Raw genomic sequence first — 22945 nt, forward strand, 5'->3', positions numbered from 1 at the left:
AGTGGTTGCTATTGTTAAATTCGCAATAACTACCATGTTGTCATCGGTGTAGGAGAGTCACCTCTTTTTGGGCTGAATGGAAGGGACTTGTGCCTTTGTTCGGCATATTGTTATGTGCTGCTGGCTGGAAAGAACATCCAAGGGTGCACAGCTGACCCAGATTTTGTTTCCTTGCTGGAAGGTCAAGGGAGGGTGTGTGTTTTTGTTGTGTTTCTTATAGACAGGTCCTTGTAGGCCTGCTTTTACCAACCTAGTGCTGTCCAGATATTTTGGACTATGACTCTCAGCTTTACTGCAATAAAAGCCCCAGCCATATAGCAATATATACCCATTTATTGGTTGATATTTGTCACTTATTATGATGAACAAATGAAGACTCACCGTACATAGAAGGGGTAGCTGCCCTCTCCATCCTTCCTCCTTACATAGTGCCTCTGGAAGAGGAATAAGGTGACCAGAGAGCTTTCCTGCACAGTGACATAGCTTTTAAGCTCTCTGTCTTGCTTAAGAGGCTCTGGGAGGCTCTCACAAAATCTCATGGGGCCACCTGAGTTCCTGTAAGATCTCGCTAGAGCCTTTGGTGGGAAATAATGGGGGAGGATCTGAAATCACACTTGTCAAATACTGCTATTCAATGGATATTTACTCAGAAGTAAGTCCCATTGAATTCAGTGGCACCTACTCCCAAATAAATGTGCAGAGGAGGGTGACCAAGATGCAGGCATGCCAACTTTAGGGCCTTTGGCTCCCTCAATATTTGTTGGAAGGGGGCCAGGCCCTCTCAACATTGAGGGGGTGGAAGAGGTTGAGCACAGAGCCAAGCATGGCGCAGCTTCAGTGGCCGGCTCCTCCAGAGTGCTCAGATTCCTCCCAACAACGTGATATGTGTGTGTGTGTGTGTGTGTGTGTGTGTGTGAGTGACGTCACATGTGCGTGTCGCGTGCTGGACCCCTTCAGTCTTGGGGGTAATATGGTGTATCTGCCAACATGATAAAGGGTCTGGAAACCAAGCCATATGAGGAATGGTTGAAGGAACTGGGTATGTTTAGCCTAGAGAAGAGAAGACTGAGAGGAGATATGATAGCCAGATTTATGAAGGGCTGTCATGAGCAAGCTTCCCCCCCGCCCCCGTCGCTCTGGAGGGGAGGACCCGAACCAATGGCTGCAAGTTACAAGAAAGGAGATTCCGGATAAACATCAGGAAGAACTTTCTGACAGTAAGAGCTCCACCTCTATAATTCTATCATTCTAAGTGTGCAGGCAACCTAAGCAGCTGTAAACAGGTGGGCATGTACAAAATATTTGTTTTAAAAAAACACACACGCAAAACTCTCTAATCCCTAAGATTGGTGACTAGGAGGATGTGTATTATTATTATTAGCAATGGCTGGGATAAGCTGAGTTATTAGGGGGAGCTCATTTAAAATGGGGAGCTCATTTTAGCTCTGGAAAAGTCTCATGACAAAGAGAAAATCAGGTCTGAAGATAGCATTTGTTATGGGCGGCATAAGCAAAATCAGGTGAATACTGGCTGATGTGGACATATGATGCACCACAGAATGAGACCCAGGTTTCGGTTCCAATGCTGCTGCCTTTTAGCAGAGGGCCCTTTGCATGGAATCACATCCCTCTACACACACACACACACACACACACACACACACACACAGCTGATTTTACTGTACAAAGAGCAGAGACAGCAAAGCTGCCTTCTCTGCAATTTCGTGAAGAAAGAGGAGCTCACCTCCTACTCCCAGAGCTGCTTCTTTTCAGGCCTCTTGGCAACCGTGCATGTATTTCTGGGTTTCTCTCCTCTTTCTTTCTTTCTTTCTTTCTTTCTTTCTTTCCTTCCTTCCTTCCCTATGGGGGCTGGGGATGGCTCTGTGACAAGTTAAATAGGAGTAGGTGGAACACGAGGGCTGTGCTTTGAAAGAGGTAGAGCTTAAAATGTCCCTTCTTGCTCTTACACAACTGCATAGCCAAATGAGGGCAGGTGCCTGCCTTCAGTAGCCAGGCCTGTTTCCCAATGGGCAGTGGTTGGAAGGAAGCTCACCATTCCCGACACCAGTTTCTAACCTCTGCCCTCTGACATTTGAGGGCGGAAAATAAGGTGCCACACTTTATACTAAGGTTTAACTAAGGAAGGTAGGGAGGCTGGCGAATTGTGTATGGGAATGCAAAGAAACAATAAAAGCAATTGTGGTTTGGAAATGGATAGTGTTATTTGTGAGTTTCAGGCACACACACAAACATGGCTCATTGCATCCGATGGAATCCAAACATTGGCAAAGCCTGTCTCCTCCATGCTGCGAAACCTCATTTGTAACCATCATGCCAAATTGAGTGCAGTCAGGCAGTGGCGGAGCAAGCCGATCGGGCACCTGGGGCAGCGTGTGTGCCCTGCATCCAGGGACGGGGCCAGCCACCTGTGAGGTGGGGTGAGCTGGGGCAGGAAGCTCTGTGGGGTCTCTGAGGAGTCTGCCTGCCTCCTCCCACTCAGCCACCCTACAGCTCAGGGGGAGGCAGCAGGCGGACCATTTGGGCACCCAAGCCACCGCGTCACTCCCAGGAGAGACACATGGCTTGGGCGTGCTGCAGGCCCCCGCGGTGAGTGCCACCCAGCATTTTGTCACCCCCCTCAGTGGTGACACCTGGGGCGGCCCGCCCCCACCACACACCCCTTCTTCCGCACCTGCAGTCAGGCCAAAGTCACGTTTTGACCCGCCATCTTGATTTAAAAAGGTGCTGGGTGTCCGTACAGACTAGGAGCCCTTGGGCCAAGTCTGGTGGCGATCTCTCAAGAGGCAGCCAAACCTATTCTCCAAAATATATAGTAGAGTGGAAGCCGTCTTAGACTAAGTCAGACCAATGGTCCATCTAGTTCAGAACTGTGTACTGGTAACAGCGTTCCAAGGTTCCAGGTGAGGGGGGTGTCTTTCCCATCCCTACCTGGTGATGCTGGGGATTGAACCTCTGAACTTCTGCATGCAAAGCAGGTGCTCTCCCTCTGAGCTACAGCCCTTCCCTAGAAACTGCCTTCTCCCAGGTCAGATTTCTTGTCCATGTAGTCCAGTACTGTCTAGCAGCTCTCCAAGGCCTCGAGTCCGTGTGGTGGTGCTTCATTTCCATCACCTTCTTATCTGACCCCTTTAACTAGGGACTGTGCATGGGACCTCCTGCATGCAAAACAGGGGCTCTGCTATAGAGTCTCCTCCCCACAAACATAAAAGAATGGAAGTATCCCTGTATGCTGCCACCCGAAAGAGGCTTTGCACAGTTGTACTTTCAACAGTTCCAGCCACATTCATTACGCAGGGGGGCCCACAACCCTCACTCAGGATCCTTTGTAATCCAGGAAATTATAGGCTTTGGCTTCAGACCGCAGCTCAGCCGGCTTCAAGTAGATTTAATGCACAAGGATCCCAGAGATTATCCTTCTAATATCATGACTAAACAAAGGAACAGCTCATCAAGATGGTGTGTTGCTGTACTTAGTGACCCCTGGGTCAACAAGGGGACACCTAGACTTCTGCAGCCAGTAGGGCATGTCATTTTAGGGGGTGAAAAGTAAAATGTGCAAATTTCTTCAGTGAAAGGTCTTAAAAATATGTTTTTGGGTGTGAGGAATTCAAACCTGCTATTATTTTTATAACTGGACAACATTTAGTGTGGGAAGTCTATGTTTAATGAAGAAGCACATGAACTAATTTTGGAAAGCCAGATGAAAATGTCAGGTAGTGTCAGAAAAGTAATATTAATATAGATTATAACTGCAAGTACTTGGCAATCATTTTTAATTATTTCTATGAAATTTTACACACATGTTACTTACCAAACAAAGCTGAATTATATTAATTTAACCAAAATATATTTTGAATTCTCAAGTCATGTTGCAGCTTTTTAGCACCCCTCAGTTTTGAAAGTTGAAAAATTCAACACACCCTACTGCTGCAGCTGAGCTGAGCTGGGGGCTCCACCATGTCAGCGCCCCCCCAGTCCTTGCACTCCTGACGCACAGAGGGCCCAATTCATGTTCCGCCTCTGCCAGTCCACACACCTAGTCAAGTGTATTTTTCTTGGCCACAGGTTGGCACGAGGGAGACATTTGTTTCAGATTGCAGTTAAAAGTGAACCTGCCAAATTCACTTTAAAAAAAAAAAAAAAGTCCAGTGCAGAGAGAATAAACACTTAAAAAACAACAACCCAACTGTGTGGAGCACTTACTGCAATACAGAGGACACAAAGTATGCATGTACTTATTCTTACACATTTAAAGGAAGCGAATATTCTGAAGAGGTCTTGGTGTTGAAGAAGTATTGCTTATTGACCCAATAACCAGTGAGAAATACATCACAGGGGAACTATTTCCGTTAATAAAGCTTATGAAGGGAAACCACATAACATCAAAATAGTCTTGTTCCTTTACTTCCTTCATTATCGTCCTGTTTTGAGTAAAATGCTCAAACGGAGCTATATCCCGAATTTTCTCAAAGCAACCCTCTTGAGTGGGGTCAGTAGGCGCTTTCCAACACTGGGTAATTTCTATTCTAGCCACAGCTCACAATAATGCTACCAATTCTTTATGTGTAAATGTGGGATTTAAATTGTTTTCCATAGTCCAAAAACACTAAAGCATGGTCCAGAATGGGAGTTTGATTTGCTATCTCAGAAATTTCAGCAAACACAGATTTTCAATAAGTTGCCAATGTGTTACAGCCCCACCACATGTGAAGCAAGATGCCTCTATGACCACAACCTCATCAGCACAATGGCAAAGTATCTTTCTGCACATGTGACAACCTTGCTGATGTAACAGAAGTTGCCCTTTCCAAAACAGTATGTGAAGCAAAACACAGGCATCTTTCGAAATTCATTTTTCTGAATTTTGCAATGCAATTCTCCAGCCAACTAGTGTGTAAAATAAACCACATATACTAGAGCAAAGCCTGCATGAAAATGCAGATTAGTAAAAATGCATTATATTGTGCAGAATTGCATTGTAAAAATTGTATATATTGGGCAAAATTGCATGCACAAACGTGTGTTTTAGAAGAAATTTACACTAAAACGCTGATGAATTTTCATGAGAACTTTAAAAAAAAACAGCCACAACAACCCACAAACTGATGTGGAAATGTGGAGAACTGAAGACTGAAAAAAAACCCCCGAGAAATGTAGAAAAACTGAAATCAAAAGATTTGCCATTCACATAAGGATGGGCAAATCAGTCTTTCTGGTCTATTTCACTTGCATGTGTGCTCACCAGCAAACCTGCCCCATTCCATTTCTGAATTATTCTGCATTTATGAAATACTGTGTTTTTCATAAATTAGCTCCTGTCTGAACTGTGAAAACAAACCACCTAGCTGCGTCTTAAACCAGCAATGTGAACGCAGCCTAAATTTGAAGGGCCGCAACTCAGTGGTGGTGCATCTGTTCTGTGTGCTGAAAAGTCCTGGTCTCAACCCCCTGCAGCTCTAAATACTGCCTGAAACCCCCAAAGAGCTGCTGCCAGTCAGTGTAGACAGTGCTGAGCTGGATGGCCCAATTGTCTGACTCAGCCTAAGGTAGCTCCCTCTGCCCCTAACTCCCGTCAGCCCCACGGAGAACTGGTTTAAAAATTAAGAGAAGAATCTTGCGCCTTCTGCACTGAGCAGTGCTATAGAAACCCTTTATCATAATGATCTCCTGGGGGGAAAGAGAAGCCTTAGAAATACCTACTACCGGCGTGGCATACACAGCGGGGAGGTTGGCAATCTCTCAAGGTTCCCTTTCCCTTTTCTTTTTTGTTGCTGTCATGAGAGAGGCAGGAGAGGTTTTTCAACACAAAAGACAACGTGATGATGGCGGTGGGGGAACTGTGCCCAAAGGAAAACAAATCTGGAGTGAGATTAGAAAATTGACTCTTTTGGCGACAGGGCCTGAAGTTCTAATCAGGAAAGAGCCTGCTGGTTGTCATGGCAACAGCAATGATCTTGGTGCCGGACCGGCACAGAAACCGAGAAGGGCGTACGCGGGGGTGGCGCGGGTGGTGTTGTTGCCGGGGAAAGCTTGGTTCTGGGACAGATTATGAGTGAGAAAGCCAACAGGTAACATCTGTAGTTTTCTGCCTAGTCTAAGGCTGGGAGGAGCAGCTGTCACAGCCATACTACGGCGCATTTTGGACTACAGCTCCCATCAGCCCCCAGCCAGTATAGGACTTGTAGCCCCAAACAAATGGAGGGCAAAAGTCTGGGCAAAGACCGGCCAAACGAAAGGCTCATGAGAAGGGCAACCTCTGGAAGTGAGATGCCAGTTTCCTCCCCCCTTCCCCCCAGCTCATTGGCAGAGATGCTTTCAAAGAATACCCCTCAAAAGCTAATGGATTTGAGTATAATTCTGTCAGCTCTCCTACCTAGCCCCATTTGAACTTGGATCTCTGCAGTTGCTGGGATTCTCATGCAACTGGCACTGCTTGAGACAGGTGTACATAGCTCCTGAATTCTACAAAGACTCCCCCTTACCGTAAGCTTGCACTGGACCTTGAACCTCATGAAAGCTCCCCAGTTGTTTAGGCATGCACACACACACACACACACACACACACACACACACACACTGGGACTGTGCCCCTGCTTGCTCCATATTAACCCATTTCTATGTCTGGCCACTGGTGCTCTGCAACCTGTCCCATCCCAACTTCATGCAATTCAAAAAAATTGTGATGCAGCACTACAAATCCCCCAATGGAGGCTGCATGACGACAGCCTTACATTTTTATGTATAGAGGAAGATCGATGCAATAGCTGCCGCCCTCGACTATTGCTTCAGGAACTTAGGGTGGTGCAGAATCCAGTGGCCCAACGACAAACAGTGGAATGTCCAATAAAAAAACAACAGGCATTAAATTCACTGACTTGTAGATTGCTTCTAGATAACCTGCTTATTGAGCATTAATGTTGATTTGTTTACACAAGGTTTGCAGGAAGCTTATCGACAACTTTGACTACTGGAGTGGCCCGTCCCATTTCACCACATGAGGAGAAATGGGAATGGCTGCCTTCTGTGCACCCCTGTGCCTCCCCATCTCCACCGCGCCTCGGCTCTTACCGAACTATGTGGGAGCTGAGGCGCTGCTCAAACTGTTCCTCCTCCACCCAAGGGTATGGGTGGGAAGCCAAGAAGCAACATGGCATGCAAGAATGTCCCGCCTCCTGCTGAACTCAGTGGGTGTGTCCCATAAAGCGCTGCCACTCAGCTTCTCTGCCTGGGGGCGGGGAAGAGGAGCAAAAATGCTGCACACCAGAATGCCTCCCTCTCACCGCTGCCACCACAAGCAGTGGGATGGACGGACCACCACCTCTTGCACCTCCGATGGGCAGGCCAGCTCTGGTTGGCTATTTATTGAGCAATTATCCTGATTTGTTTGTGGCTAGGTTAGACAACATTGCATCATGCAAATGTTATCCCACACTTTCCAGGGCGTTTCCCCATCCATTTTCTTATCACAAAAAATCTTATTTTGTAGGGAGGAAAGTAGTTTGTTGGTGAAGAGCACCAAAACAACTTTAATTGTGCGACCTGAAATTGTTGATATGTGATTGAATCCAAGCTGAAAATAGTGACCGTCTCGAACCTCCTGCAGATACAGCTATAGTTAATTCTTCCTTCCCTTCTTCCCCCTGTTAGCATCTGATGTTTTGTAAAATGAGATTCTGGATGAGGAAGAAGGATCTTGGACTGAAGATGAAATCTCAGTGTCTTGTTTTCCTGCACCCAAGACATTTCCTGCCTATTATTTTCCTGCCTGCCTTGTCTTAATCAGTCACTTGCCTGTGTTCCATTAGAGGTGACAGATGGCTGGAGATGCAGCTCCCTCTCCAGATGTTAATTAAGTTGCAATCTGTAAACATCATACATAGACACAGACATAGTCAGTGTGCAGGCATCACATGGTAGAATTGTCATCACTAACTAATCAAAAACAGTTGACTCTGGCCCCTAATATCCGAAAGCCTGTTTGAATCTCATTGTAGATATGTGCTTAAGATATGTTCCAATGTAAGAAATGGTTGGTTTCTTACTTCTTTCACTATCCTTGATTTATGGGAAATGGATTCTATCAAATATTCACCTTGGCAATTCAGCCAGGCACACGGCCATGATGCTTCTCTTAAGACACATCCATTGGACTTAAAACAAGAACCTCTACAGAGAATTCACATTTTTCAGACAGAAAAGCAATCAGGAATGTTTGTGTGTGTTGTATACAGTAAGTGTCCACTTCTGGGAGGATGTTGGATGGTGTATCTACTATCAAAAGAGTTGCAAGTGGCAGGAACGTTGAAAACTGAAAGTTGCACGTTGTTCTGGATTTGTGCACCTGGCTCCCCTGGAAACTGAAATTAGGCAGGGATTTTTGAGCTCACCATCCCACCTGCCCCAAGAATTTGATCACAATTTGAATCCTCTAGTATAGGGCTAGTCACATCATGTTCATATTGAATTTCTCTGAAATCTTAGAGCCAACTGAACTGATTAAACCAGATTGTATCCAATTAAGTCATACTCAGAGTAGACCCACTGCAGTCAATGGATTCGACTTAAACTTTATTCTGTTCTTTTCAGTGGCTCTACTCCCCCCTTACCCCCAAAGGGAGTTTAAAAAAAGTAGCTCAGATATTTTAAAGTTAAAAATTGAAGATTAAATATTTATCTGGCCCAATCTCATTTTGTAAATGAGAAGAGGGTGAAAATAGGCTATAGAGAAAAGAAGAGCTGACATGATGAGGAGGAGGATTGGGATATGAAGTTGTCTACATCCGAATTTAAATTATTCTGTAATTGCACAAATGTTCCTTCCAGGACCAGGGAGGAAGAGCAGCAAAGTGTCTCTGAGAACTCACTCAGTGAATGACCTTTCCACAATTTCAGCCACAACTGCACAAGCTCACTTCCAGTGAGATCATGAGGCTACTTCTTAAGCAGTGAAAGCTTTGTAGGATATCTGTTTCATTCATGTGTTTAAGGCATTTATCCCTTTGTTTCACATGGGGTGTTCAAGGCTGTTTACAAAAGTTTGAGGACAAATATAAGAAGGTACTTCTTATAAGAAGGTACTTCTTCATGCAGTGCATAGTTAAACTATGGAACTCACACACGAGTCAGAGATGACCACCAACTTGGATGGCTTCAAAAGAGGATTAGACAAATTCATAGAGGACTCCTGATGGCTACTAGCTGTGATGGCTTTGCTTTGCCTCCACAGTTGGAGGCAGCAATAGATGCTGGAAACCACTGGAAGGGAGAGCGCTTGTATCCTGATTGAAGGTTTCCTTCTGGCAGCTGGTTAGCCACTGTGAAAACAGGAAGCTGGGCTAGATGAGCTACTGACCTGATCCAGCAGGCTCTTATGCTCTTACGTTACGTTCTTACATTTAAAATAATGAATAATTACAAAACCAACAACAAAGAAAATCACAAATTTCAGAAGGAGCAGCTCCGCACTGTATAATTGCAGTGGAAGGGCAACAGAGAAGGGGCCAGGGAGGCCCCCGCCCCAGAAAGGGAGGCCCCCCAGGAATGGATTTCCAAAACTTTGGCACAGCCTCCTTTAGTGAATAACAGAACAGCCTTCCTCAGCCTCATGCCTTCCAGATGTTTGGTATTACAACAGGGATGAGAAATCTCAGCCTTGGGCAGCACATGTGGTCCCCCTGGCCTCTCTGTCTAGCCCTTGAGACTCTCCCCAGGCTATATCCCTCACTAAGAGTGAAATCCATTCTGCGCTAAAGGGAAGTGGGGAAGAGGGGAAGACTCTGCTGTCCACCCATTCCTAGAGTCCAGATGTGACGGGTAAAGAGCTCTCGGGTAAAGTCAGAGCTCCTACTGGCAATTGAAACTGACTAGTCTAAATGCAGATGGTGAAAAGGCAGCACACCAGTTTCGTCTTGGCAACCAGACAAGCTGCATTCTCAAAGCAGAGCCTGAAGACCCTGCTGCCCAAAGGTTGAAATCCCAACTTGCCTTTGCTTCTCTACAATTCAGCTTGAGGTTAGTCCGCTTCAGTTCATTTGCAACACTATTCTTTGCAGGTTTTGCGTGGGGGTTCCAAATATGGGGAGGGGTGGGTACGTTAAGAACATAAGAGCCCTGCTGGACCAGACCAAAAGGCCCATCTAGCCAAGCTTTCTGTTTCTTTCTGAAGCCCAAGGAACATGAGTGCAATAGTTTTCATTTGGTATATACACAGACATGATGCCTCTGAAGATGCAGGTACTACAGAACCATCACAAAGAGCTTTATATTCCATGTCTTTGTGTAACCCCCCTAAGCCGGTGGCCATCTTCTTGCCCTTAAATAGGAAATTCTGCAAGTTGATTGTCATCCATAATGTCACAGGCACTGCCCAATAGGTACCTGCCATACTTACATAAAAGGATGCTATGAGGATGCAATGGTCTGGAATAAAGAATCGTCCTTTAAAACAGGTCTGGGGAAGAGCCTGTGGGGACCCTCCAGATGCTGTGGAGCTTCAACTCCCATCAGCTCAAGCCAGCATGGGAATTCAGGTTCCTCATCCCTGTTGTAAACTAAGAGGTACCAGGAAGCAGGACTGTTTTGCATGCAGCCCTGCAACTGTCTCTTGCAACAAGCATCAATTAAGCCAGGACCTGCAAGTCAATTGACACCTGAGTAGCAAGTCCCTGCTGTTTGCTATTCATAGCACTTGCCTTCTGTCTGGTGGTTGCAAAGGACCGGGGCAGGTGCGTTTTCCTCTCAAATTGCATCATGCCAGAGGTTGCAATAGCTGTTTTGCCTTTCTTAATTAGGGATCTAGCTAAAGGGCCTGCTCCAGGGGGTGGGCACAGGTTTAACAGAGGAGTTGGGCTTATCTGTGACAAGCAGGTAATTTGAAAACCCTCCTTAGAGAGCTAATTGCGGTGGCTAACAGTTCATTCCCTGCTTCTGACATTCTATTACTGCTTTCATAAATCACTGATTGCAGGTCTTCTGTGCAGATAGCAACTTGGGGAGGAGAAGGGGACAAAGCACATTAAGGTAGATAAGAATCGTCTTATTGGGGCTGCAGGCACCTGATGGACAAGTATCTCTTTTTAATGAACACAAAAACATCAGAAAAGCCTTCTGGATCAGGCCAGCGCCCCATTTAGTCAAGAATCCTGTTCATGCCTGTAGTAAACCCTCAAGCAGGACCTGAACATAAGAGCCCTCTGCCTCTTGTGATTTTCAAGAACTGTTACACAGAAGCATTGCTGTCTCCAACTGGAGGCAGAGCATAGAGAAATGGAGAGGAAAGAAAAACTGACATATTCACCCGTCTCCAGTCAGGAACAATTCACACTACCAACTACCACCATAAAATATTTTGAGAGTTGTTCTGTCCCCTTTCCATTCTTTTCCTGCATGCACTTAATGGTGTCAAAGGCCCATCAGATGGTCTTTCCTTCTTCTCCTTTGCTTCTTCATCTATTACATGACTACAAAGACCACTGGTCTCTGACATAATACAGAACTAGATTTATCTGCAGAACACTGGGGATTATGGGATGTGTATGTGCAGAAGTGGGTAGGTCTTCTGTGCATTCCACAGAAGAGGAGGATGAACTGAGACAGGATAACAGGCAACCCAGATAAAACTATGAGGCTCCAGATCATGTAACTGGCAGCAAATCTCCCTGAAATGAAACCTGCCACGGTGATGCATTAAACCGTTATCACGGCCTCCTCTCTCATAATTTGACTTCCCTGCAAGGTTGCCAGGCCTTGGGAAGAAAAGCAGGTCAGGGGGTGGAGTGAAAAAGAGAGTTTGCCTCTGGGAGTTGATGGAGCTGTCTCCCCAGCCCAGGAGAAATGAGATCAGGACGAGGCAATGGAGAGCTGATAAAGCAGTGGCTGGGCTTGATGAGTTGCAAGTTTAAATGAACTTCAGTATAGAACTTCTTGCTTTCTCTGCAGAACCTGAACAGCTCTGGTAATGTTCACAGAATGTTCAGAACACAGAACAGTTCAGAAAGAGCCCTGCGCGCGCACACACCCTTTTCTTTAAAGAAGAGTCTTTCCTGCTAATCTGTCTTCTAGCTACACCTGTAACTAATCATTTTACAATAAATAATGAAGTGAAAGTCTTTGAAATGGCCTGTTAAGATATTTATTAATGATTTATGTGTGCCTCCACTGGAAATAACAGAGGCATGTACAGAAGCGGCCTGTTGAATTAGGTTGATTTGCATTGGTGCCACTGGGATAATGGAAGCCTTTCACATCCCCTCCATTTCCCCCAAGTCTACTCTAAAGTGGCTGCACCTTAGAACAGAATTGTGGTATCCAAGTAGTGTACAGGCCCTGACTACAATGGGATCTTGCTGTGGATGCAAAGGGAGATTGGAGAGCACACTTTGAACAACCTCCTGGGTCTTCCTTTGCGGCTACATTTTGAAGTCTAAATCATATTCATATGAAGCCAGGCTGGTGCTGGACTGGTAGGTGACCTTGCCCACCTGTCACAGTGCCCTGTGGAAGCTTAGCCATATCATGATCTCTAGCCCTTTTCCCAGATCCTGTTCAGCATCCCTGGTGTCGGGTAAGGGTCAACCAGGCCTGGTGCCCGGGACAGACAATGTGAAACGTGACCCTAAGCCAACCCTGTATTTTATGACTTAAAAAATTAACAGCAGTTGTAATGCAGTGATAAACAAGTGCAATTCTAGGATTGAGTAAGACTCTGTTAGTGAATATTCATGGGTTGTTTTCAGGAGGTCTAAATGAGCTGCTGACTCTGGAACTGGGAGAACTGACGGTAGCTGGTGCTTCCAGCTTTCAAATTCTGATAAAATTTCTGCAGGATTTAACTCACCCCCATATTTTATCGCCATTTCCAATCGCCTAACACATTATTAAAATAATTAAATTTTATTTCCGTAAATAGTGTGTAGAACAGAAATTGTGATTTTGGTGCTCCCTTGAACCAGGCCCCTGCTTGCCCCACCCTAGTTCTGGCCCTGGGGTCAAAACAACCCATAATAGTTGTGTCAGAAGAGGGAGTTTTGGCAGGTGCTGCTTGCCAGAAGCTTTGTCTGCCGAAATTAGTGGTAGGCTTGCATCCACCCTTAGGATCCTGCTGAATGGCCAGTACCCTGCTTTGCAGGCAGCAGGGAAAGGAACCAAGAGACTCTCCTTCTTCTGCCACTTGCTGAATGGGTTCCTCCTCCTGATGCTTAAAGCCGCAGAGAGAAGCCAAGAAGTCTGCAGTGGCAATGAATAATTCAGTCGCTGCCTGCGTCCTCCAGAGACAGCCTGGAGAAGAGAGAAGCTACTTTCCCAATCAATTGTTTCCAGACAGAACCTGAGAGCAGAAGGGGGTTGCTTGCCACAGAGCGAGGCCAGAGGCAAGGAAAGGCCTTCCCAGTGCTCTCCCAGAGATATTGATCCCAAGCTGGGTGGTGTCTGTGCTGAGAACCCATTGCCTTTCCTCCATTAGCACTTTAGTTTGTGGAGGCCATCTGATACCCTTTGGGGAGCCTGACTTCATCGCAGAGGTTGTATTTCCCTCCCCTTCCCCTGTGTGGGGAAGGGATTCATTTCATCTGCCTGATCGATCAGGGGGCTGTGCTTTCTCCCTCCTTTGGCGTAGCCAGTTCTTGCACAACTTGCCATCTGAAGTGCACAAGTAGGGGTGAATTTGGAAGGGTTCCTTGTTGCTGAAACGTCTCGCTGATTGTGGGTTTCTCTTCTCTCCCCGCACCCTCCTTTTCGCCTTTCGCTGCATCGCTTCCAAGCGAGCTCTCCAGGAAAAGCAGATGACTTTGTCGATTTGGCTCTAGTAAGCTCCCCTGCACCTGTTGCCTCCTGGAGGCAAGGGGACCTGTCTCCATGGCAACTGCCTGACACCACAAATAGATGCTTCAACAGGGAAAGTCTGGCAAAGGTGGTCCACCGAGGCCTCTCGGCTTCGCCTGGTGATAGTGGCAAGACACTGGGATGTCTCAGTTGAGTCTTATGTAGTTTGGATTGGGGAGGGGGTGTTCCTCTCCTCTATTTTTTATACCATGCATGATCATAAGTGTGCCTGAGGCTTGTGTGCTCTCTTTTCCTGCTCTGTCTCCACTGTAGCTATGACTCTTCCTGCCTTAAAGTAGCAAGGGTTATCACCATGCCTAACCCTGTGAGAACTCCTTGTTAGTTTAAACTTGGGTTTGTTAACAGGCCAGGAGCATAAAACATTTATTGATTCCGACTTGTTGCACCAAATCGTAGTTGAAGCTAACTGTGTCCCCCAGGTTCAGATAAGACAATAAACTTCACTTGACAGTGGCAGAGGCAGAGGGATGAGTGCAAGCCTATAGCTTGCTTCTGCTCATTCATGGTGTGCTAAACCAGGGGTAGCAAACATGGTGCTCTCCAGATTTGCTGGACTACAACTTCTCTCACCCCCCACCGTTGGCCATGCTGACTGAGGCTGATGGGAGATGAAGTCCAACAACAGTGGTAACCTACTGCAGTGCACTGTAGGTGGAACTACCCTTGAGACTGGTCCAGAGGCTGCAGCTGGTGCAGAATGTGGTGGCTAGGTAGCTTCCGGGGGCAAAATGCTGCCACCATGTGATGCCCTGCTTTACATATGCTGGCTGCCAATCTGCTCTTGGCACAAGTTCAAAGCATTGGTAGTAACATATAAGATCCTATACAGCTCAAGACAAAGTTACTTGAGAACCCTCATAAGGTTGCTGTAGTCTGCACAAGAACTTCTCTTGCGTGTTTCAAGGACCTCAGAAGTCCTCTCTGCAGTGACTCAGAGCAGGGCTTTCAGTGTGACTGCCCCTGTTCTGTGGAATAGCATTCCTACTGCCTCTCTCCCAAAGCCTTTGAAAAGCACACTTTGCACACCTCCTCTCTATTATCTGGGAACTGAAACTGAAAGCAGTTGTTTGAGCATCCCATTTCCCAGAGGATTAGAAGGGCCAGTGAACTGATGCTTCATCTAGCCATGATGATCTCCAAGCCTTCATTAAGACAGAAAGCTAGGGAAGATGTCTCTGAGGAATCTGGGTTTTCTGTTGTCTGCATGTACACAGACAGACAGACAGACAGACAGACACACACACACACACACACACACACACACACCATGCTAGATATTATCCTGCAATAAAGTGCAACTTCAATGCATTGCTTACATCAAGAAATGTCCATATGGATTGTTTACACAGTCATCCCACCAGAGCAAAATGCATTGTAGAAGTTATACACTTTTATTAGAAGCCCACGTTTAATTTTTTTGCAAAGGAATTAACTGAACCAATTAAGATGTGAATGCTTTCAGCATCATTTTTAACACAGCCAGTGCATGTGCTTCCTTCCAACATCCCCTGACAACCTATTCCTTGTTATTGGTCACACAACAATAATTATCTTGCTGATCTCAAAGAAAAACAAATATGATCTGAATGCCTCTAATGGTTATTTGTCTTTTTACGGACGAACTGTGTGTTGCCAAGGTAGCAAGCTTTTCAGTCGCACAAAATTATTATTTAGGCATGACAAGTGAAGGCTGCAGCAAAATGTTGCAGCTTGGAGCACTCCTGCTCAGAATTCCAGCCTACCAGCCATGAAATTGTTCAGAATATCCCATTTCATTCTTCCTCCTCACTGGTTTTATGCTTTCCCCCTCCTTCAGCAACACTCAGCACCATTCCACCTGCTTGGATGGCTTTAAGAGAGAATTGCACAAATTCAGGGAGAAGAAGGCTATCGGCAGCTACAAGCCCTGAAGGCATTGTTTTGCCTCAACTGTTGGAGGTAGTAATGCTTCTGAATACTAGTTTCTGGAAACCACAGGAAAAGAGAGTGCTCATGGGTTCAGGCCCTGCTTGCAGGTTTCCCACAGGCGTCTGTGAAAACAGGATAGATGGGCCTTTGGCATGATCCAGCAAGCTCCTCTGATGTTCAGTGTAATTTTCCAATAGGATCACCCTGAACCATTTTGGAGTCGCATTGTGCACTGAAAAAGGTAACTGGTGCAGGCGAAACCTTTTTCTTTATTTCTTTATTCCCCATTGCAAGGATAGAGAAATTGTGCAAAGGGATACGGATAAAATAGGTTGAAATGTTGCCCTATCAAGATCCCAAGAGCAGGGTTATACAGAGGTACCTCGGGTTACAAACGCTTTGGGTTACAAACACTTCAGGTTACAAACTCCGCTAACCCGGAAGTAGTACCTCGGGTTGCAAACTTTGCCCCAGGATGAGAACGGAAATCACGCGGCAGCAGGAGGCCCCATTAGCGAAAGCGCGCCTCAGGTTAAGAATGGTTTCGGGTTAAGAACGGACCTCTGGAACTAATCGAGTTCGTAAACTGAGGTACCACTGTATTATATACGTGAACATCCACTGAGCTACAGGGTGAAGCGGTAAATTTGAGTCTCTTAAAACAGGAACTAAATGCTTTTACACACACACACACACACACACACACACACACACACACACATTCCTGCGGAAAACTAAATGTCAGAGAGAACACTTCCACCTACAAGCTAGCTTTCTACTTGTAGGACGCAATCTCTTCCCCTCCCCTCCCAGTGAGAAGCATTTCCAGCCCATGAGCTCCCAAGTGATGTGTACATTGGAGACACGCTGTGAGCACTAGACCTGGAAATTGCACCACCAATTACTCTGCAGTGGAAGGGAATATTCCCTTGCTGTAGGAAGATTGAGAAGCATTTCTCAAATTATACCTGACTGCATATTTACCTGAAAGACAGCGTGGTTTCCATGGAACCAGCCCAAACCTCAGAGGGAAACACTGGCCTTCTATGGGATGGAGTCACTTGTGCTTTAACTCCTTCACAGCCTATGCACTTTGAAGATATGAACCAGCAAGACGGAGGGGGTCTCTTAGCATAAGTGTGAGCCCCAAGTTTTGTTGGTGCACAGCCAACTGTGATCAGTCTGTGCACATTTACTGCTATGTGCAGGATGTGGTTCTGGCATGCTCCACAAAGGTTGCTTTTCAAGCATTTGTGGTGGGGTGCCAGAAGCTGGCACTTCAGCTTTGTGGGGGCTGGGAGGAAGCGCGGCTCAGGGGCTGAGCACCTCTTTTGCATGCAGGTCCCAGGTTAAAGGAGGGCAGGGCTAGGAAGGACCTCTGTTGTGCACTCACCCTGAGAGTGTCACAGTCTGGTTCACGGGTGATCGAAGTCCCAGCAGGGGACGTCAGGACCAGGGGGCAAGATGGCAGGGTGGGAGCAGGAACGGGGGTCTAGGAGTCAGGAAGCCAAGAGTCCAAGGGTCAGAGAGCCAAGAGTCAAGAAGCTGAGATTCAAGGATCAGGAACCAAAAAACCAAACACAGCAAGGCAGGAAGTGTGTTGCTGTGGCAAAGAGCCAACGGGAAATGCTGACCTTATATCTCTTCCCAGCTCTTGCCACCAGGTGCTTTGAGTTACCAATTGGCCTCACCTGTGAGGCCATGCCTTGCCTCTTCAGAACAAACTTAGGAAAGCCCAAGTCCTGCAAAGTCCTATTAGTCACAGGGCCTGGCTCCTGCGTGCATACCTGACAGAGGGAGAGGGCAAGGCAAACAGCTGCATCTCCTTCGCCATTCCATGGCCACGTTCACATTTGCATGGCATCTTATGGGGCTGATGGGAATCATAGTCTGAAGCTACTCGATGGCCCTTGGGGTCCCTTCCAACTCTACAGTTATATGATCTGGAGGACACCAGGTTGGGAAAGGCTGGCATAAACAATGGCCTGGATTCAATAGAAGGCGGCTTCTTATGTTCCTATGTATAAGATTTTTCTTTGACTTACAGGCAGTGGGGTGTGTGTGAGAGAGGTGGATTGGGACCATAGTACAGAGAAGGGCCTAACTCCTTGCCTCTGCTACATCACTGAGCAGAACATAAGAAGAGCCAGCAGAATCAGGCCAATGGCCCATCTAGTCCAGCATCCTGTTCTCACAGTGGCCTGTGGGAAACCCGCAAGCAAGATTTGAGCATCAGAGCACTCTGTCCTCCTGTGGTTTCCAGAAACTGGTATTCAGAAGCATTACTGGTTTTCCCACTGTGGAGACAGAGCACAGCCACCATGGCTTGCAACCATTGATAGCCTTATCCCCCATTATTTTGTCCAATCCTCTTTTAAAGTCATCAAAATTGATGGCCATGACTGCCTCCTGTGGGTAGGAGCAAGTTCCAGAGTTGTCCTGAGTCTTCCAAGATTCATCTCCATTGGGTGCTCAGTCACTTCAGTTGCCCTTTACTGAACCTTTTCCAACTCTACAATATTCATTTTTAGCTGAGGTACCCAGAACCAGGGGACGTGGGTGGCGCTGTGGGTTAAACCACAGAGCCTAGGACTTGCTGATCAGAAGGTCGGCGGTTCGAATCCCCGCGACGGGGTGAGCTCCCGTTGCTCGGTCCCTGCTCCTGCCAACCTAGCAGTTCGAAAGCATGTTAAAGTGCAAGTAGATAAATAGGTACCGCTCCAGTGGGAAGGTAAACGGTGTTTCCGTGCGCTGCTCTGGTTCGCCAGAAGCGGCTTAGTCATGCTAGCCATATGACCCAGAAGCTGTACGCCAGCTCCCTCGGCCAATAAAGCAAGATGAGCGCTGCAACCCCAGAGTCAGTCACGACTGGACCTAATGGTCAGGGGTCCCTTTACCTTTTTACCCAGAACCAGACAAAGCATTCCAAATGTGGCCACACCAAAGATTTGTATAGTGGCATTATGATACCGGCAGTTTCATTTTCAGTTCCTTTCTTAATGATCCCAAGCATGGAATTTGCCTTTTTCACAGCTGTCGTGCACCAGAATCCCCCCTCTCCCCTCCCTCATGCCTGCTCTTCTCAGTGCCTGCTCTCCTCCTTGCAATGATCTTGTGCATTTGCAGAGTTCTCCATCTCCTGGTGCGAGGTCAGTGCTTGTGCCTCCACGGATGTAAGGAGAAAGTCTCTTCCGTTGCTCCTCAGAAATAATCGTCTGCCTAAGGCAACTTTTGCTATTAGTGTGATGTTTATATCAAAGGAAGAGATTAACATCTTATTCTGATAGTTTTTCCTGGAAGACTGGAGGATGCTTATTTTGGCAGGGAGACGTACATCAGCCCTCACGAAAAGCTTGTTGCCTGGTTAACCATAGCTGCTCCGTAGCCTGAGCCCCAGGAGGCTGGCTTAAGCCCTGGTTATGACGACTTCAAATTAGAGTCTCTTGTTCGCTTAGTAATGAAATCCAGCTAATAAAATAGGTTACCTTTAGCTACTTGCTTATGGTAAAGAGAGGATACCCCATGGTTACAAGTTCATAACAATTCATTAATACTACCCCCATCACGTGTATTATATTAGTTCATTCTCACCACAAAGGATCATCACTTGTAGTAATTGAACAATTAAAAACATATAAGAATATTCTACCTTAACCCATCATATGCTGTTCCTCTGTCAGAGATACAGTGGTACCTCCGGTTACAAACTTAATTCGTTCCGGAGGTCCGTTATTAAGCTGAAACCATTCATATCCTGAGGTGCGCTTTCGCTAATGGGGCTTCCCACTGCGCTCGCACCTCCGGCGTGTGATTTCTGCTCACGTCCCGGGGCAAAGTTCGCAACCAGAAGCAGCTACTTCTGGGTTAGTGGAGCTCGTAACTCGAAGTGTGCGTAACCAGAAGCGTTCATAAACAGAGGTACCACTGTACAGGCACAAAGGGTTCCTGGATAGCTCAGTTGGTTAGAGCGTGGTGCTGATAATGCCAAGGTTGCAGGTTTGATCCCTGTATGGTACAGCTGCATATTCCCGCATTGCAGGGCATGGGACTAGATGATCCTCAGGGATCCTTCCAACTCTACAGTTCTATGATTCCAAACATGGAGCCTTTCTACACATGCACAGAAATCTTATGGTGTTGAAGTAAGGTCATTTCTTTTAATATTCTCACTTATAAAAGCTCTCTGCATGTATACAATGGTGTGTCAGGGAGGAGGGTTCTAGGTAGGGATGTGAAAAGGCAGAAATTTCTTTCTGACCTGTATCCTTCACAATCAACTCTGCTTCCATTCTGCTGCAGTTCGGTTTCTGCCAACTGCTATGTTATTCATCTTGCTATCCTCTTTTTAATCTAAGTTATGGAAAAGAAAAGAAAAAGATGTCATTAATTACATAGCATTTGTAGACGTAAGAAGAAGAAGAACAATCATGTGAATGAATACTGATCGTAACTTGCTTGATCATATTTCCATTCCTAACGGTAGATGAACACACAGACTGCATCAGTTTCCACTTCCTTTCCTGTTTTTGTTGTCCAGCCTTTATTCAGCATTCATTCTAATTTGTCTGTGGGGTATTTACAGTATATGGTTTCCCATTAATCATTCATCCTTCTCAAACTTTTCACTGCTTTTCCTTGACACTTTCCTACCACAAAAGTCCTTTTTAAAAAAGTGGATTTGTTGCCCTTAGGCGAGAGACCACTTTAATTGTGCATGGTTAAGTTTCCAGTACGTGCCTGAACCTGTCCTGCAAAATACTGGCAGTCTGGGAGCACCCTGAATTACAATACAATGGAGAGGACTATCCCTTTGAAATCAGCTCAGTCAGAGAATGCCCTTCCTTGAGAGAAAGTGGTTTGGGAAAGACCTGCACCAGTGAGTTCATGCACACTTTTGTGGGGAGGGAGTTCTGCTCTCTGGGACTACAGCAAAAAAGAATTGGCCATCCTTGCCCATTGAACTGACCAAGCCAGCAGTGGATATGCAGACCTCTGAGACAACTCTTAATGCCTAGGCTGGCTCATATGAGTATAGGCAGCCCTTCAAATAACGGGCCCCAAACAATATAAATCTTGCGCAAGACTGGCATTTTCAACTGGGCCCAGAAATGCACCGGCAGCCAGTGTGACTAATACAGAACTTGTGTCACTTGCTCCAATCACTTTGCTCCCACCAAGTGACATTCTGCACCAGCTGAAGTGTCCAGACCATCTCCAAAGGCAGCCCTACACAGAGCACATTACAGTAACAGATCCTAGATATGATTAGTTTATGGATTATTGAGGTAAGGTCCAATCTTTCTAGATAGGCAGCTGGGTATCAGCTTATGCTAGCAAAAGGCAGCCCTAGGTACAGACAGCTCTTTCACAGACAGCACTGGATCCAGGCTGATATAACTGGTCCTGCAGGGGAAGTGCAACCCCTCTAAGACCAGTTGCACCCCGCTATCCAGATCAGCTGGCTCCCCCGCCCACAGCACCTACATCTTGCCTGGATTGGGTTTCAGTTTGCTTGCCCTCCTCTATTCCACAACCACCTCCAGATGCCTGTTCCACAGCTTCCCTGGGATTCTCAGGTGAGCAAGGGACCTTTCTGTGGTGCACATTCTTCCTGTTTATGGGACACCATGTAAGATCTGGAAGGAGTAATTCAGCAGCATTTTTGTCCTGCCACTGGAGACCACAGCAAGGATGGTGTCTGTTCTTTGATGCTTTGTGGACACCTGCTTTATTTAAAGTTGTCTTCTGCTACTCAGTGTGGCGGGTGCGTGAAGCGGGTGAAAAGTGATTAGACAGCATGTACATGTCATGTCAGAGAGCCTGCTTTACAAGGAAAATAAAAGCAAGCATTTAACAGGGGAATTAGAAAGATGAGCTAACGCACATTCTATACGGAGGGCCTATATGAACGCAGGCAGCCGATAAGTGCTTTGTGCAGCAAACACGCTTTGCAAGTGCTAAACGGATTACTTGCATTTATTTAGGGTGCTTATGCTTATTATAATGAAGCTGCAATATATACAGATTGCTATCTTAATTCTGCATTTCGCTCCTTCTGCTTCCAAGTGCCTTGCTGCGTATTACAGTCACACCAGAAAATTCCCATAAGGCAGATGAAAAATGTGGGTTTTATACACTGGGCCTGTCTTAAAAGGAGAGGTTCCAAATTAACACCCTTCCCCTCATAGGCTTGGCATTAGTTTGTCTGTGGGCGCTGAGCAAGGAACTTTCCCTCAAACTGGGAGAGGTTCAAGGTGGCTTTTCCCCAGAGACAAGGACTGACAGCAGGGGCTCTGTGTGAAGCCAAGGCAACCAGTGGTGAACAGCTGGAATTGTAAAAGGATGCTAATTAGACTATTATATTGCAAATGCAAACAGTTCCATTGCTCAGCTTGGAGGAGAGTGGTATCCAGGGTCTTGTGGGCTCTCTTCCTTCTTCTCTTCTGGTGGCATTTCACATATCTGGACTGTCAGAGGCATCTTCCTCCACCTTTTCTCTAGCATCAGTAGGTGTTTCTTCCACTCAGCATGGTCCATTGTTTCCAGATTCATCTTCCCAGAGATCCACAACAGGATTCAATGTCCCCTTTCATGTGCTGGCAAACAACTGAGTTCCCTCTCTACCCTTCTTTTCCTCCATCGCCATCACCCTTATCATTTATGCAGTGCATTTCAAGTTTTCAAAGCATCTCACCATCCTGTATAGATTGATATAGACAGAGAAATATAGATTGATTAACTGCACTTTCATAAGTAACATCACAAGGCGGTATATGGAATAAAAACACAGCATCGCAGTCAAGAACACTGCCAAACACATCAGTAAGAGCTAGTTGGCAAAGAATCTCAGGCTTGAAAGGCCTGTCTGGATCATTAAGCTTTCAGAAGACGTCTGGAAATGAGTAGGGATGACTCCTGCTGCTGCCCAACCTCTATTGGCAAGAAGTTCCACAGGACAGGGCCTACCACACCAAAGACGTAGACCCCTAGAAAGGTTAGCCAAATGTCAGTGACATGGAGGAGCACCAAAGGTTGCCCTCAGAAGACCTCAGTGTTCAAGGTGAAGCATTAGGAGTATATTATCATGGTGATGCTTATGCCACCCTTGTAAAGTAGACCAGCAGCCTAAAAGTCCAGCATCCTGTTCTCGCAGTGGCCAACCAGATGCCTGCAGAAC

At 46.3% G+C, this 22945-nt stretch overlaps 2 protein-coding genes across 2 annotated transcripts in view; both read left to right on the plus strand.

Annotated features, from left to right (window-relative positions):
• The window catches only part of FANCA (FA complementation group A), a 260177-nt gene extending 240440 nt beyond the window's left edge, over nucleotides 1-19737 (plus strand). The window contains exon 39 of the mRNA XM_081017752.1: nucleotides 19709-19737. The gene's annotated coding sequence lies outside the window, so the exon portion shown is untranslated. The remainder of the gene's footprint in view (nucleotides 1-19708) is intronic.
• The window catches only part of JPH3 (junctophilin 3), an 84079-nt gene that overhangs the window by 40712 nt on the left and 20422 nt on the right, over nucleotides 1-22945 (plus strand). The window lies entirely within an intron of this gene.

This window comes from Podarcis pityusensis, assembly GCF_964106645.2.
Source record: "Podarcis pityusensis genome assembly, chromosome: 8".
Taxonomy (NCBI): Eukaryota; Metazoa; Chordata; class Lepidosauria; order Squamata; family Lacertidae; genus Podarcis; species Podarcis pityusensis.